The sequence below is a fragment of the Pinus tabuliformis genome, chromosome 6 (assembly GCF_031772625.1).
Source record: "Pinus tabuliformis cultivar Carrire ecotype Pingquan chromosome 6, CPIR1, whole genome shotgun sequence".
Classification (NCBI taxonomy): Eukaryota; Viridiplantae; Streptophyta; class Pinopsida; order Pinales; family Pinaceae; genus Pinus; species Pinus tabuliformis.
The window spans coordinates 1,810,005,257-1,810,022,135 of record NC_142292.1 but is presented as its reverse complement, the minus strand read 5'-3'; positions in this window follow the sequence as shown (position 1 = coordinate 1,810,022,135).

Sequence of the window (16,879 nt, the reverse complement as noted above, 5' to 3'; positions counted from 1 at the left end):
AAAGAATTGGTGATTCGTTGACAAGGCGATTAAAAAACCAATAGACCCTATGGAATTGGAAGTTTATGAAGAGTTAGATATGAAGGCTAAGCTCATCATCCTAGATAGTGTCAAAGATCACTTAATACCTTATCTAATCAGGAAGAACAATGCACATGAAATGTGGAAGCCTCTTTAGGAATTATTCTAGAATAAGAATGAGAGTTGGTTCTTGATATTGAGAGATAAGATCAAGAACACCAATATTTTAGATGGCAAAGGTGTGGCTCCATATCTGAAAAGGATTACTCAAGTTTGATATGAGATAGTTTCCATTGGAGACAATGTTCAATATTTTGAGTAAGTGAGGACTACTTTGAAGGAATTTATCAAGTAATGAAAACCATTTATCAAACGAATCATCGCTTGAGATAAGCTGGTAGATTGGAACAATTTATGGGACAAATTCATCCAAGAAGAACTCCTGGATCGTGATCTTCATAAGGAGAAAAATCCTACTAAATATAATGTGGATCTTGTAGGTAACATGAAGGGAAACAAAATAAGAACTTGAGCAAGCTAAAGTTTTATACATGTGGTAAGTATGGTCATTGTGAAACCAAGTGTCTATGGAAGAAGAAGGGAGATAATGAGAAGAGGAAGGAGATAATTGGATTTCTACATATTCAAGTGAGCTAGATGACTTCTCAGGAATGTTAGAGGAGGAATTTTCTATGGTTTATCATTTCTTCAGTGGTATTATTAACGAGCGTTCATGGTACATGGATAACATAGCATTGAAGCATATGACAGGGTTGCGTCAATTTTTTGAGTATCTAATTGAACAAGAATCGAAGGTGCACATGGAGGTTGGCCACAAGAGTCAGAAAGGTTTCAAAGGGCCAGGTGTTGTTCCATTCAACATGGATTCAGGTGGGAAGCTACATGTTCAAGATGAATTGTGGGTACCACAGCTCATGTATAGCGGGTTCTCTATTTTAGTGATGAAGGTGAAGGGGTTCAAGGTGATATTCGAAGAGGAGAAAGTGATTCTCAGGTATAAAGGCTCTAACTCTATTGGAACCGTCTGTGGGAAATCCTATAGATCAAGGGAAGAAGTAGGTTTTGAGACTCAGAGGGAGTCATTTTCAAGTAGGAGTTTGCAAGTTCGGAGGGATAATATGTAACCCAAGAACAGTGCATGGTAAATTGGGAGTAAGGATACTTCTAGAGTTGGCAGGAAGACGCTTGAAATGGGTTGAATGGATATAATGCAAGGAAGAATCAAGAAGGTTCTAGTTGTAGGGACACTACTAAGGATAGTGTATTTCATTATACATGGTACGTTGTAGTGGTGAATTTCAGAGATTGATCTAGCATCGTTGATGATGATGAGTTACTTCTTAATGGTGGAAGTACCTAACTCTCTAAGAGCGAGGCTGAAATGTGTAGCTTGGGAGGTACACCAATTACCATTGGGGTACTAGGTTTGTGAGCGGTTGACCCACAAAAATATGGTTTTGTGGAAAATTTACCTAAGTAGTGGGATTTGTACCCAAGGTTGTGGGTGAAAGACCAAATAGGAAAATGAATGTTTATACATTGGATGCATATGGGGCACCCTTGATGGGCCAAGGGGAACCTAGGGATACAATGGAGTTGGTGAAAATAAATGAAGTAAATTTTATCTCTAAATTTATTGTTGTTTAAGAATCTTTGGCTTCGGCCAGCTTGGGAAAACATGGCCACCCTTGGTTGCTAATGGACTCCACTAAAAAAAGTATTAATAGAGAGAAAATGAGCTTATTTTTCATATCTAATTAAGCATATTATTAAGTGTTTTCTTCCTAAGAAGGAGTGAAAGTTACCTTAGTGAGTTATACGCCTTAAGTAGGGATGAAATGGGAGCATGTTATGGTTTATCCTATGACTGTTAATGACCATGTTTTCCAGGGAGTGGGATATCATCCTCATGTACTTTTATACCCTTGAGAAAGTATGTGCGGTGGTAAATTTTTAGTGTTGTTTGTGCCATAACTAGGGCTACTTTTGTGCATGAAGGATCATTTGGGTTCTACCCTAAGCCTTGTTATATTTTCTCTAGTTTATAATGGTTGAAGGAGATGGGCAAGACTCTAAATGTGGCGATGAGAGGCATGTCTTAACTCTATTTTATAGGATGCAAAACATAAGTATATTTTCAGGTCAAGTATGACCTTAGAAAGGGTTGAATTTACTCTCAGTCTTTAACAGAAATGTGAAGCGGGGACATAAGTGAAGCATTTTCATGAAGTCAAGGTTGAAGGATAGATTCATCAGAAAAGAGTGTTGTAGGGGATGAGTGGACAATCTATCCTTGTGATGTGTTTATGTAGAGGTTTTAAGGTCTAACATATAGTGTATTTAGTGGAATTATAATCACTATTATCAAACCTAGTTTGGCAACCTATAAATGGTCATCTTAGAGAAAGCAAGGGACTATGTGTTGAGCTAATAGTTTTTACCCTCACTTTAGTTATTTCCGGGTAGTTGTGTTATTATTAGAGGGAGTATTTGAGGAACCTATGAAAAAATTCATTCGGTGTAGCAGACCACTCTATGATCGAAATAGATGTTTAAGCCTAAGAATAGTGACCTTGGACAATAATTGTCACTGTGTTGGAAAACTAGATAAGTTGATGTGTGCAAGAAAATATGGAACGATATAGGACATTGCCAACCACTAGCATAGATGAATTGGAGTATTAATGCTCTTTGCAAGCATAGGTGGAAAAGTACCTACCAGGTTTTCAAGACAAGTGGACTAAAAGTCCTAGTGGAAACACTTCTTTAACAAGTCTGTCAAGTTGTTTTTGTTCAAGGTAATATATATGGTCATGTGTTGTTGACATCGAGCATTATTTTTCCTTGTGTTAGGGCTAATCTTAAGGGTCATGGTCCCTAGTATGGGAGCCCTATGTTTGTTGTATTAAAGCTGCAAGACAAGCAAGTTTTGGGTTGAAAACATTTCTTGTGTACTTCATTAATTCGCTACTATACATTTTCCACTACAAAAAATACCTGGTGTTTTTGTGTTTGAGATTGTGTTTTAGAAATAGAATTGATTCTTATTTTCCAAGGGACAATCAACAAGTCCATATTGTATAACACTACATATTAATCAATTATTTAGTTGTTTTGGCTAATTAATATTTTAGCCATGAATGGTTTAGTTTACATGTATGTCATGTTATTGTTAGCTAGTATCTACTACATATCATATATATATCATGAATAAAACACTATCATTAGTTAGTTTATATAACATACCATGAAATTTTGAAAGGAAATGTGTCAATTCTAACTACTAATTCTATTTATTTTGTTTGTGGATGCCTTGGTCAGGTGTTAAAAATAAGATATCATGAATAACATATCATCATTAGTTAGTATCTAATACATATCTTGAAATTTTAAAAGGTAATGTGACAATTGCAACCACTAGTTGTAGTAATTTTGGTTTTTGGTGCACTTGCTAGGTGTTTATGATGCAAATTTTATAATGGACATTGCCATCACATGTTCAATTCCTTTTCAGGGGAGCTGGTTACAAAAATATTTTTCATCCAAGCTATACGATGGTCAACTTTGTAGTTGCATGAGATGAGGTATTCTATCTACAACTGTACGATTTCAATTACGCAGTTTGTTTGGGGTGTGGAAAACAAGATCATTTCAAATGTAGGTGAAAAACGTGTGCCATTTTTTCTAGGTAAGGAGTGCATCCTTCCTTCTATATGTGAGTTCTTAGAGTGTTTACACAATATACATTATATCCCTGTAGCAACACGATTTTCATCTCAAAAAATGGATAATGTTAGGTGCCTATACTACTAGTGTAACCCCTTATTGTTATTAGTGCAACCCCATTATTATAGTGTTGTGCCCATGTAGTCCCCATATTGTTATTATTGTGCCCCATAGAAGCCCACTATTGTTATTGTTGTTCCCTCACAGTATTATTTTTATATGGGCTTTGATTACATTATGACCCCTTAGACTCCTATATATAGAAAGGAGGTCTTGTCATTTCTATCATCCAAGAATTGTTCATTTGTTTAATGTGAAGGAGGTTGCCCTCTCAAAGAGGATGATCTCTAAAGCATCGATCTATATTTTCTATATTTTTTTGAGATGGTTTCACAACATTTGGTATCAAAGCTTTGGATTCTAGGGTTTTGCTGCTCCAAACAAGTCATCCTGGAATTTTCGATATAACGTTTTTTCTACGAACTTTAAGAAGCTAAAAAAAACCCATTTGAGCTGAAATAATTCTGAACCTTAGGTCTGATGTTTAGATATTGTCTCACTATATTTTAGGAGATATGATTTGAGGAAGTTAGGGTTTTTGCAAGCTCCAAAATTCCATCTGAATTAGGTCATCATAGAATTTTCGCTATAATTCGTTTTCTATGAAGGTTCAAGAAGTGAAAGATCCCATCAAGCATCAAGAAATGAATCTGGCCATATATTGTAATGCATTAGCAGTACTTACCACTTCTCAAACTATCAAGATAGAAGGACATGTCAAGAATAAAAAGATAATAAGGTTGATTGGTTTTGGCAATACACATAATTTTATTCATTGTAGGATAGTGAAGGAATTGAATTTATTCCTATATCCATCACTAGAGTGCCAAGTGATGGTTGCAAATGGAAGAACCATAAATTTCTCTGGAAAGCGCCATAATATCAAGCTATCCATGGGAGAAATTTTTTGAATAGTCCAATGCCTTCCATTCCAATGGGTGTTGCTGATGTTGTACTAGGAGTCCAATGGCTACAAACTTTGGGTATGATAACTTTTAATTTTCAAGAACTATTCTTGAAATTTTTTTTAGAAGGGAAGGAAGTTGAATTTAGGGGTATCGCAAGGAAGCCGGGAACAATAATCATCTATAATGGAAAGAAAAATCTTCTAAAGGAGGAACAATGTTGTGTAATTCCACACTTATGCTCGATATAAGTTCCCATGTCGAAATCATCTATTTCTCCATATATCAAAAAGGTCTTGGACAATCATTCTAAGGTATTTGAGACTCCTAGAGGCCTCTCACCTATTTTTGATGATGATCATGCTATCCATTTTCCAGGAAGTGTTCCGCCAAAAATTATGCCTTACAGATATCCCTCTGCACAAAAGAGTGAAATTTAACGTATGGTTGCATAAATGCTAGAGGCTGGTATAAATAAACCTAGTCAAAGTTCTTTCTCTACTCTAGTAGTATTAGGGCACAATAAGGATGGATCATGGTGCATGTCTTTGGATTATAGAGAGCTCAACAAGCTCACTATTAAAGATAAATTTCCCATTCCTCTCATTGATGAATTATTGGATGAATTGCATGGAGAAATTTACTTTAGCAAGTTGGACCTTCATGCAGGATATCATCAAATCAGAATGAAGACTGAAGACGTTCTTAAAGCAACATTTAGAACTCATGAGGGTCATTATGAATTTTTGGTCATGCCTGTTGGCCTTACCAATGCACCTTATACATTCCAAGGTTTGATGAATTCCATTTTCAAACCCTTCCTTAGAAAATTTGTATTACTATTTTTTGATGATATACTAATCTACATCAAGTCTTGGAAGGATTATGTTCAACATGTTGATAAAGTGCTCAGACTATTAGACGAGAAACAATTATATGCAAAAACCTCCAAATCTTTCTTTGGAGTATAAGAGGTGGAATAATCGGGTCATATTGTATCTCATGAAGGTGTTAAGGTAGACCCTCAACAAAAAAAGTTCTCCAACTCTTAAAGGATAACCTCTCTTTGGCATAGAGTTGAATGAAATAATAGCTAGATCAACATCGCAACGAAATAAGTTTTGATATAGGCGACTGGGTATTTTTACGAATACAACCATACAAACAAATGTCACCCAAGCAAGCTAAGAAGGATAACAAATTATCACAAAAGTATTATGGTCCTTACAAGGTGCTGAAAAAGATTGGTACTATGGCATACAAATTGGAGCTTCTTACATCTTCCCAAGTGCCCCCAATTTTCCATGTTTCATGCTTAAAGAACTTTACACGTGAGAAGCTCCTTGTTCAAACAATATTGTCAAAACTTGACGAGGAAGGAAAAATCATATTGCAACCTGAAGCAGTCACGGAAATAATAACCTGACATGTACGAAATCGATCAATTTTAGAGTATCTCATCAAGTGGGAGAACTTACTCGATAAAGATTCCACATGGGAGGAGAAGAATTTTATACAGGAGCATCCAAAACTACTCAAGCATTGAGGACAACACTTTTTGAAGGAGAGGGGAATGTTAGATCCTATACTAATAGTGTAACCCCTTATTGTTATTATTTCAAACCCCTTATTATATTGTTGTGCCCATGTAGTCCCCATATTGTTATTATATTGCCCCATAGAAGCCCAATTTTGTAATTGTTGTGCCCTTACATTATTATTTTTATGTCAGCTTTGATTACATTATTACCCCTTAGACTCCTATACATAGAAAGGAGGTATTTTCATTTGTATCATCAAAGAGTTGTTCATTTTTGTAATGTAAAGGAGGTTGTCCCATAGAAGAGGTTGATTTCTAAGGCGTTAATATATCCTTTCTATCTTTTTTTGAGCTGGTTTCACAACAAATAATATGCAATTTTTTAAAACCTTTATACAATATAAAATATGCTCATGTAGGAATTAGGTATAAATTGTTTGCTTATAATGGCTTTAGAACCCATTTTTTGTTATTTCTATATATTTGATATAATTCATATCTTCAAAGTAGGGATGATGAAAACAAATATAATAGATATAGTTTAAAAAATGATAACCTTGTGAAGAGGTGCCTTTATCTTCTATTTATTGTCATTTGATTATTGCATTATACAAATCTTTATTCTTTTACTATATCTTTTATATACTCTAGATAAAAGGAAAATATTTTCAATTTTCATGAAACATACCATACCTAGAGATTCAGATGGAGGAGAATGAAAACAAGGAAAAATGTACTTTGAATATTTCCTCAAAACATTTGTACATTTTTATATTTGTTCATTTGTTCATTTAATATATTTAATAATCAACTATAAATTACAATTTCTCGAAACTAAAGTCTATTTAGTATTTTATCTATATGCATAGAAATATTTATGTCTCCTAAATATGAACGTAATCTTAGAATATACGTTAGAAATGACTTTGAAATATTTTTTTTTATCTTCATAAGCTAATTCTTCGTTAGTATCAACCATAGTATCCTTTGTTGGGTTGTGTTATTCTTTCCACGACTAGCCCACGTAGTGAACCGGGGGTTTAGAGGGGTGGCAGACCTACTTATGGTTTTGTTGAGAGGACCTACCTATGGTTTTGTGTATTATTTTGGACGTGATGGTTTTCAGTCCATGGTTTTGGACGCGATGGTTTTTGGTCCATGGTATTGGATGCTTCAGCATATATAAATATGTATTCTAACATTGAAAGGAACATCATGAAAAAATCAAGCTGGTAGTCCCCGTTTTGGGACCTAGGAGAAAATCTTTGTGTATATGTGTTTTATGTGCTATGCCCTCGCATTGTTTATTTTCTGTGTTTTAGAATTCGTATGCAAGTAATTGCTGTACGGGGTTAAAACCTACATCTGGTATAAGAGTTGCTTTGGCTTCAAGGGGATGTCTTTGTTGCTGAGGGGTTTCACTCGAGCCTATGGTAGACCCTATTTAGTATGAGATCTGTGAGATTGATTATGGTGGTGAAAGAAGATGGCAAGTAGTGGTCAGAGTTTTGAGCTGTGGAAACTCAAGATGGAGGATCTATTGGTGGATAAAGATCAGTGGATCGCGATAGATCCGAGTACTAAACCAATGGGAGTGTTTGATGAAGAATGGAAGAAGTTGGATTAGAAGGAAAAGAGCACAATACCATTGTGTGTCTCAGATTTAGTATTTCTGAATGTATCAGGGGAAGATATGGTGAAGGCTTTGTGGGACAAGTTAGGGACTTTGTACCAATCTAAGCCTCTGGTGAATAAATTGTTCCTGTGAAAAAAGCTATATAACTTGAAGATGAAAGATGGAGACTCAATGACAGAGCATATGAATGAGTTTAATACTTTGGTAAGTCAGTTATCATCTATTGATATCAAAATTTTAGATGAAGATAAGTGCATTAGTTTATTGTGTTCTCTACGAGATTCGTGGGATAGTCTGCTTATTGCAATAGATAGCAATGAAAATACCTTGCAGTTTGATGAAATAGTCTCATCCTTGCTGACGAAGGAGATGCGATGGAAAAATATGGAGAGCCAGAATGATGATGCCTTGCTTGTATGAGGACAGTCCTAGAACAGAAACAAAAATAAGTCATCGAGTGGGAGATCTAAATCTATAGGGAGATCTAGATCTCTAGGAAAACCTGTAAAGGTGGTGTGCCGGAAATGTGGAAAGGAAGGGCACTACAAAAGGGACTGTATATCTAAAGCTCCAAACAAAGGAAAGGGATCTGATGATTCTCCTTCTACAGAGGCTAAAACCACCTCATATGAAGGTGCGGATGTGTACTTGGCTTCTTCAAGTACACATGTAGATCATGACGCATGGTTGATTGACTCAGGTGCATCCTTTCACTTCACTCCCCATAGAGAGTGGTTTTGCAAGTAGGAGAAATACGATGGTAGTGATGTCTTTTTAGGGGATGATAGGAAGGCTAGAATTGTTGCTCGCGGAAAAGTAAAGTTGAAGTTGCAAGGTGGAAGGGTTATAACACTTCCGGGAGTTCTACATATTCCTGCATTAGCCAGAAATTAGATTTCTATAAACAAGATGGATGATGCAGGTGTAAAAATAGTGTTTGAGAAGGATACCTATAAGATGGTTCAGGGAGTACTAGTATTGATGCAGGAAGATCAGATTGGAACTCCATACAAGCTGCAAGGTAGCACTGTTGTTGATGGGTGCAACAGTTCTGTGGTTCCTGAAAGTGAAGCAGAAAATATAGTGGTCTCTGGAGAGAAGACCATGTTGTGACATGAAAGGCTTGGACATATTGGAGAGAAGGGCCTTTGAATACTTCATGGTAAAGGTATGGTAGAAAGTATGAGTAATAGCTCTTTGGATTTTGATTTCTGCGAAAATTGTGTATATGGGTAGCAGAATCGAGTGATTTTCCCCTCTGGTGGTAAGAGGGCGAAACAAATATTAGAGCTCGTGCACAGTGATGTGTTTGGACCTATGTAGGTTCCATCACTGGGTATGTCTGTGTACTATGTATCATTTATAGATGACTTCTCAAGGAATACATGGATATATTTCCTTAAGATGAAATATGAAATCTTTGATAGGTTTAAATAATTTAAGGCTCTAGTGGAAAAACAGACAGAGAAGAAGATAAAGGTGCTAAGGACAGATAACGGTGGAGAGGTTTACAGTAAGGAATTTGAAGAATTTTGTAAGAAGTATGGTATAGCACGATATAATACTAATCCATATACACCTCAGCAAAATGGAGTTCAAGAAAGAATGAACAAGACGTTGATGGAAAGGGCAAGAAGCATGCTTAGTGGTGTCGCGTTAGGACGAGAATTCTGGGCAGAGGCAGTGGAGATAGCATCTTACCTAGTCAATCGATCACCTTCATCAGCGTTGGAGGATAAAACTCCACAAGAGGTATGGACTGGTAAGAAACCCTCTCTTTCACATCTGAGGGTATTTAGATGTGATGCACATGTACATGTTACAAGGGAGAACTGAACCAAGTTGGATAGTAAATCTGAAAATTGCATCTTTGTTGGGTATAAGGATGGATTAAACGGTTATAAAATTTGGAACCCAGTAACAAGGACGGTTATGTCTAGCTGAGATGTGGTGTTCAAAGAGGTGAAAGATGTTATTAAACATGAAGACCAACCAAAGGAACTTGAGAATATAGATTTTGAGCTAAATGAGGAAGAATCAGACTCTACAATAGAGGAGGAATCTTAAGACGAAGAGCCACAAACTACGGGTGTGAGAATATCAGTTCGAGAAACATAAAGGTATAGTCCATCTTCTTTCTGTTCAAATTTTTCTTTATTTATTACTGATGATGATCCCAGAACTATCAAGGAAGAAGAAAATTTAGAGGGTGGAAAAATCTGGAAAGAGGCCATGGTTGATGAAATGGAATCTTTGCACAAAAATGAGGCTTGGGATCTGGTGGAGTTTCCGACTGGAAGGAAACCCATTGGCAGCAAATGGGTGTTCAAGAAGAAGACAAATCCAGAAGGAGAGGTGGAGAAATAAAAAGCTCGGTTGGTAGCAAAAGGTTATTCCCAAGTGCCGGGAATTAATTTTGGTGATATTTTTTCTCCTTTTGCCAAGGTAACTTCTATTAGACTACTTTTATCTGTCACTACTGCTTTTGATTTTGAGGTAGAATAGAAGGATGTTAAGACAACATTTCTTCATGGGGATCTAGAAGAGGAGATCTACATGAAGCAACCTGAAGGCTTTACGGTGAAGGGTAAGAAAGAACTGGTATGCAAGTTAAAGAATTCTATGTATGGGTTAAAACAATCACCAAGGATGTGGTATCAGAAATTTGATACATTTATACGGGGACTTGGCTTCACCAGAAGCAAAGCAGATCACTGTGTGTATTTTAAATTAATTGGTTATTGTGTTATTTATCTGGTCTTGTATTTGGATGATATGTTTCTAGTTGGAAATGACAAAGAAATTATCTAGGATTTGAAGACCAATTTGTCCTCCAAATTTGACATGAAATTTCTTGGTGTTGCAAGCTATACTTTGGGCATGGATATTAAAAGAGATCAGGCAAAGAGGAAGCTCTGGTTAAACCAAAGGAAGTATGTGGAGACAATTTTGCAGAGGTTTAATATGCAGGATAGTAAACAGGTGAAGGTTCCTATTATTGAAGGTGTAAAGTTATTTGTTGAACAGTGTCCCAAGACACAAGAAGAGGAAGAGGATATGTCCCATGTTCCATATGCAAGTGCAATCGGTAGCCTAACGTATGCTATGGTCTATACTAGATGAGAAATTGCACATGCAGTGGGAGTATTGAGCAGGTTTATGTCAAAACCAGGGAAGGAGCATTGGATAGTAGCGAAGTGGGTTTTCAGGTATTTGTGTGGCACTAGTGATTATGGTTTGTGCTACCAAGGAAAACAAGGATTGGACACAATTTTAGATATCCATGGCTTTGTTGATGTGGATTGGGCTAGAGATCTAGATCAGAAAATATCTGCAAGTGGGTATGTGTTTAACCTATTTGGAGGTGCAATCAGTTGGATGAGTAAGAAACGATCTATAGTGGCACTATAAACTACATATGTAGAATACATGGCAGCCACTCATGCAAGCAAGGAAGTAGTTTGGTTGCAGAGTTTGTTTTCAATTATGGGGTTAATACAGTGAGCCATAAGGATAGACTGTGACAACCAAAATGCAATTTTCTTAGCAAAGAATACTACTTACCATTCAAAGACAAAGCACATTGATGTTCAGTATCACTTTGTGAGGGATATGATAGAAGACAAAAAGGTGTTGCTGATAAAGGTGGACACTTTGAATAATATTTCATATTCATTTACAAAATCTATGAGATCTGAGAAGTTTTCTTGGTGTAGAGAAACAATATGCGTTGCAGGGATAGATAAATGACTAAGCTCTCTTGTGGCCCTCTATGGAAAGAAAATATCAAGTGGGAGAATGTTGGGTTGTGTTACTCTTTCCATGACTAGCCCACATAGTGAACCGCAGCGTTAGAGGGGGGGTCGGGTGCCCCCTTTGTTGCGCCGATTGCACAGCGGGGGGGTCATGGGGGGACAGCAGCCCCCCTTGTCTGGGGCATTTGAAGGGGCAGGTAGCACCCCTCTACGGGGTGCAGGGTAGCACCTCGAGGAATTTTTTTTTAGACCCTATATTAGGTTGGGTAGACCTACCTATGGTTTTGTAAATGATTTTGGATGCAATGGTTTTCAGTCCATGGTTTTGGATGCAATGGTTTTCGGTCCATGGTATTGGATGCTTCAGCATGTATAAATATGTACTGTAACATTAAAAGGAACATAATGAAAAAATCAAGCCGGTAGTCCAAGTTTTGGGATCCAGGGAAAAATCTATGTGTATATGTGTTTTATGTGTTATGCACTCGCACTGTCTATTTTCTATGTTTTAGAATTCGTATGCAGGTAATTTGTGTACGGGGTTAAAACCTACATCCTTTTAAGGAGTGATTTTAGTGCAATATTTGTGAATAAGAAAAAAATATCAGATTCTAAACTAGTCTCAAATAAATATATTGTCAATGATGTGATTATAGACATGGAAGAAGAAGTAGAGATGACAATGAGCACAATTACAGAAGAAAATATCACAGGAGACAGAATGAAAGCAAAAGAAAGCAGACAAGAAAAAATACATAAAGGTAGTTATGTCCAAATTTAGCTACCTATATACCAAATTTCTTTTTCCTTTCTTAAATTAATTTTAATTCAATTCTCATGACTAGGAAAAAAAATCCAGTCCATGCCAATATTAATTGAAGACACCAGTAACAACGTAATAGGAAGCACTTTCCATGGAGTTGTGTTAGCTACATATTAAACTTTTATGGACAAAGAAAATAATAAAGATTGATATCATGTGCATATTTGATAGATAAGAAGGAAAAAGAATATAATAGCATTGCTTGTGCCAACACAATTTATTGAGAAACATGAAGCAAAAAGTATTGTAAACGCTAGTATTTCTATTATAAATTTCAAAATAATTCCAAAGCACAAATATGATAGTGTTGATTGTGAGAAAACTATTTCAAAAAATAGGTCTAACATTGTAGAAAACATTTGTGTTATTTTCGAAGAGTTCTGAAGTTTTCCCCATTATGACAATTGCAAATATGTCCCATAGTCATAATCCATTTCTAGTTGGCATAATCAGTGCCATTGCAATTTCGTCAACACAAATAGAGATGCAATATGTACTAGAAATCAAAGATGGGAATGTCCATTATGACAGGGAAATGGTAATCTTGTATTTATTTGAGTGTTTTAATAATAGTAAGTTATTTACTGCCTGTTATACAATCTACATGTATTGTTTTTCAAATACTGTATATTTGACAAGATCGACTACAATACAAACTGCTTCCAATATATCTTCCAATCCAAATACAATTACAATAAAACATCTTTCCACTCATCCTCCTAAAAAATATAGTTAGAAAAAAACAAACAGTTTTCTAGATTTCACAATCGACATATATATGTTCATCGAAATTAAAGAAGAAAGTCGAAAGTCTGACAAAATTTATTTCTTTGGCGAGAGGATTATGCACGAAAGTCTCTCTCTCCCTCACTCTCTTTCTCTCTCTCTATCTGTATATATATATATATATATATATATGTATATATATATATATATATATATACATAGATATATATATATATATAGATAGATACATATATATATATATATATATATATATATATATATATATATATATATATATATATATATATATATATATAGATATATATATATATATATATATATCTATATATATATATATATATATATATATATATATATATATATATATATATATAGAGAGAGAGAGAGAGAGAGAGAGAGAGAGATTTGATTTTAAGTTGTTATTGCTCGGTTTTCTATATCAATTTCGCCACACATGAAAGGATTACTCACAACATCTAGTGCATATATGAATCCCTTTAAAATTGTATGTGCGAAACGTAGTATTCCAATTACAACTGCTAGAACTATGGATGAAACTATGGATTCTTGTTCCGATTGCAAGGAAAGTTGTTTCTTTGGTTATTTACATTGGTTAAAATATATTATACTTGAAAATGGCATGACTACAACATATTGTGTTCTGAGAGGCATGGAACTAGAAAAATTATTTCCTAAGTTATGTATGTTTGGTATTAACTTGAACATTGTCAAAATACATCAACTGTTATTGATTTGTTTTCCAATTTTGAGATCCATGGCACATTTAGAGTAAACCATCAAAATGTGATTTTACGTATATAATGGTGGTTCTCTTTATTTTCATTGTCCAACAAGCTAGTGACAATATTGTTCTCTTTAGTTGAATTTTCAAGCAATCTAATGACAATATTCTAGAGATGGTATAATGTGGTCAACTTCATGAACCTCCATTACTGTTAAGTTATTAAATTCAAGAAGTGTTCAACAGATGGTGAAAATATCCCTTTTATGAGTAACTAGTAAGAATGAATTACCATTAACTAGTGGCGAGGGGTGGGGATGCATTGTTGGGTAGCGATACCCCTTTTAGGGTAAAGGCTCCGAGAAGTGTGCAGAGCGAAATATGTAATCGGCCAAGTCAAAGGGTTTTCCACCCAAGAATAATGTAAAATAATAGAAGCTGAGTCAGCCTGACCATGAGTCTCGGACCATGGAAAGCTATAAATAGAGCAATGTCCTAAGGGTAGAAGTTAATCTAATTTTGGATCTTCAATGTAAGGGTTACTTGAAGCAAGAGAAAAATTGAGTCTGTAAGTCTGAGTCTAGGGTCAAGGTGATAGGACATAGAGGCTCTACAGCTATGTGTACGGAGGCCTAGTAGAGTCCACAATTGTGTATGTGGACCCCCGCAGCTGAGTACACAAGACAGAAGTGGAATGTACTAGACTGAACATATTATTAAAGCTAAGTGATTATGGGATATTTTGATTTGTGCTTATTTTGTTTTATGCATATATTATCTTTGTGTTATGATTGGTAATGTATTTACTTAAAGACCCCAAGAAATAGATCTGATCTATAATAAAACTCATTAAACGGGTAATATAGTGCTCTATTCTAGATTCGTGCGAAGGTCGAATAGCAGTATAGAACAGTGCGAAGCCACAGGATTAATCATGAGCCATCCAGGTTCCCATCAAGACATCCCTTGGGTGTGGAAACCTGGTTCCAACACCCCCCTGGCTACCTCGAGTGAGACCTCAGTCCACGCTCTGTGGACTGTTGCCGAAAGGGCCAGTAGCGCTGGTATTTGTTTGGCTAAATAACTCTTCCGAACCTGGGTCACGCCACTATAAGCCAACACGCATCCACACTTCCACAACTCCACATATCCGAACTTCCTATATTAACTCCACCTTCTACTTTTTTCTTAAAGGATTTGATCATTGAAGGAGATATTTTTTGGCGTGTTGAATGGTTGAGATATGATTTCATCCTTTGGTTAGTAATATGTAGCTATTAACATTGTATAAATACATGTTTCAATGAATTTGTTTGTCTAAGTTCCATGTTTTCTATTATGCTATTTATTAATTTTATTTATATTATAACATTTGAAATGTATAATGTGTAGCTATTTCATTGTCCTATGCCATGTTTGTTTTGTTTACAATGGCATTTCTTGCATTATTTTATTGATTCAACAAATTTTCAAACCCTATGGTTAGTAAAACAATATTAGAAAAAGTTTTTCTCCGTGCACACTTTATGTTTACATAGATGTTTCCATTGCATGTAACTTCTTAAGAAAAGCAATAAGATAAGTTAATTCTATCATGTAACTTCTCCTAAATGAAGGAATAAGATATATCTGTTTGCAATTATGCAATTTTATTAGAAAATGAAAGAAAATAGTTTCACACATAAAATTTACATTAGCTTGATGATCAAATTCGACATATTTTACAAAACTTATGTCTCGTGAACATGATTAGAGTGTATGTGATGCAAGGTTATTACACCATTCTACTATAAATTAAAAAAAAAAAAAAAAAAAAATGTTTTACTATGTCGAGAAAATTGCAATAATTAGCCTTTAGCATATATTGAATTTCAAAATTGGCTGAGAAAGTAGAAAATTTTGTTAATGACTTATTTATTAATGAACGATGGTTCCTAGAGTTTCACACTCCTCCTTATTTTGATACGAGAATGAATATTTGTTTTCTCCATTCATGTTTTGCAAAAACTCTTCTAATTGAATTCTTATGGAATCCAATTAATCTTCCTATTTCCCAAGCCTTTTCTAAACTTCTAACATACTATTCATCAACATTAAGATATCTTGGTTGAGAATTATGATATATTTGTTGAATAAATATATTAGCTCTTCTTGCATGCTTCTTCCATTTCTTCATTAGGAAATTTTTGTCACTCTTAGTATTGGAATAGTAAAAACTAAACCGTGGTATTCTCAAAGAAAATAACAGAAATCGAGTGACACAAGACCCTGACCCCCCATTCGGCTCACTAGTTCCTTATAACTACAATGATAGTGTCTAGTGCAATGCCAAATTAATAAGGAAAATAATATCAAAATAGTTTTACAAACTCTTGACAAAGCTTCCATTTAAATTAATTTTGGCTTAAAGCAAAAACAATTTCAGAAGGAACTTCACTAGAAAAATATTTTCAAAAAATGATGATACCAATAAGACCTTGATAATTCAAAAGGAAATAAGCATATGATGAAGAAAATCATCATAATACTTATAACTTTTAGAACAAACAAAGAATACCACCTACCTAGATATTTCAAAAATGAGTTATGTGCTAACAAGCGTACAACAAGACTCAGGAAATTCCAAAATCAATAGAAATATGATAAATCAAACCTCAATAATGTTAGTCAGTATCAGAAAAACAAAGAAAACTACTTTTCCAGATCCTTTAGAAACATGTTCATAGCCAACAAGCCTACATATAGTGCGTCGGAGGCCATAAGCCATCTAAGTCAGGAATTTCCATCAAATTTTTACAAGGATATTTCATTACTATTAGTTTTAATGGTATATATTTACAATTTATCATCATCAATCTAACTAGTATTTATTTTCCTGATTAACAATAGAAAAATATTGTGAT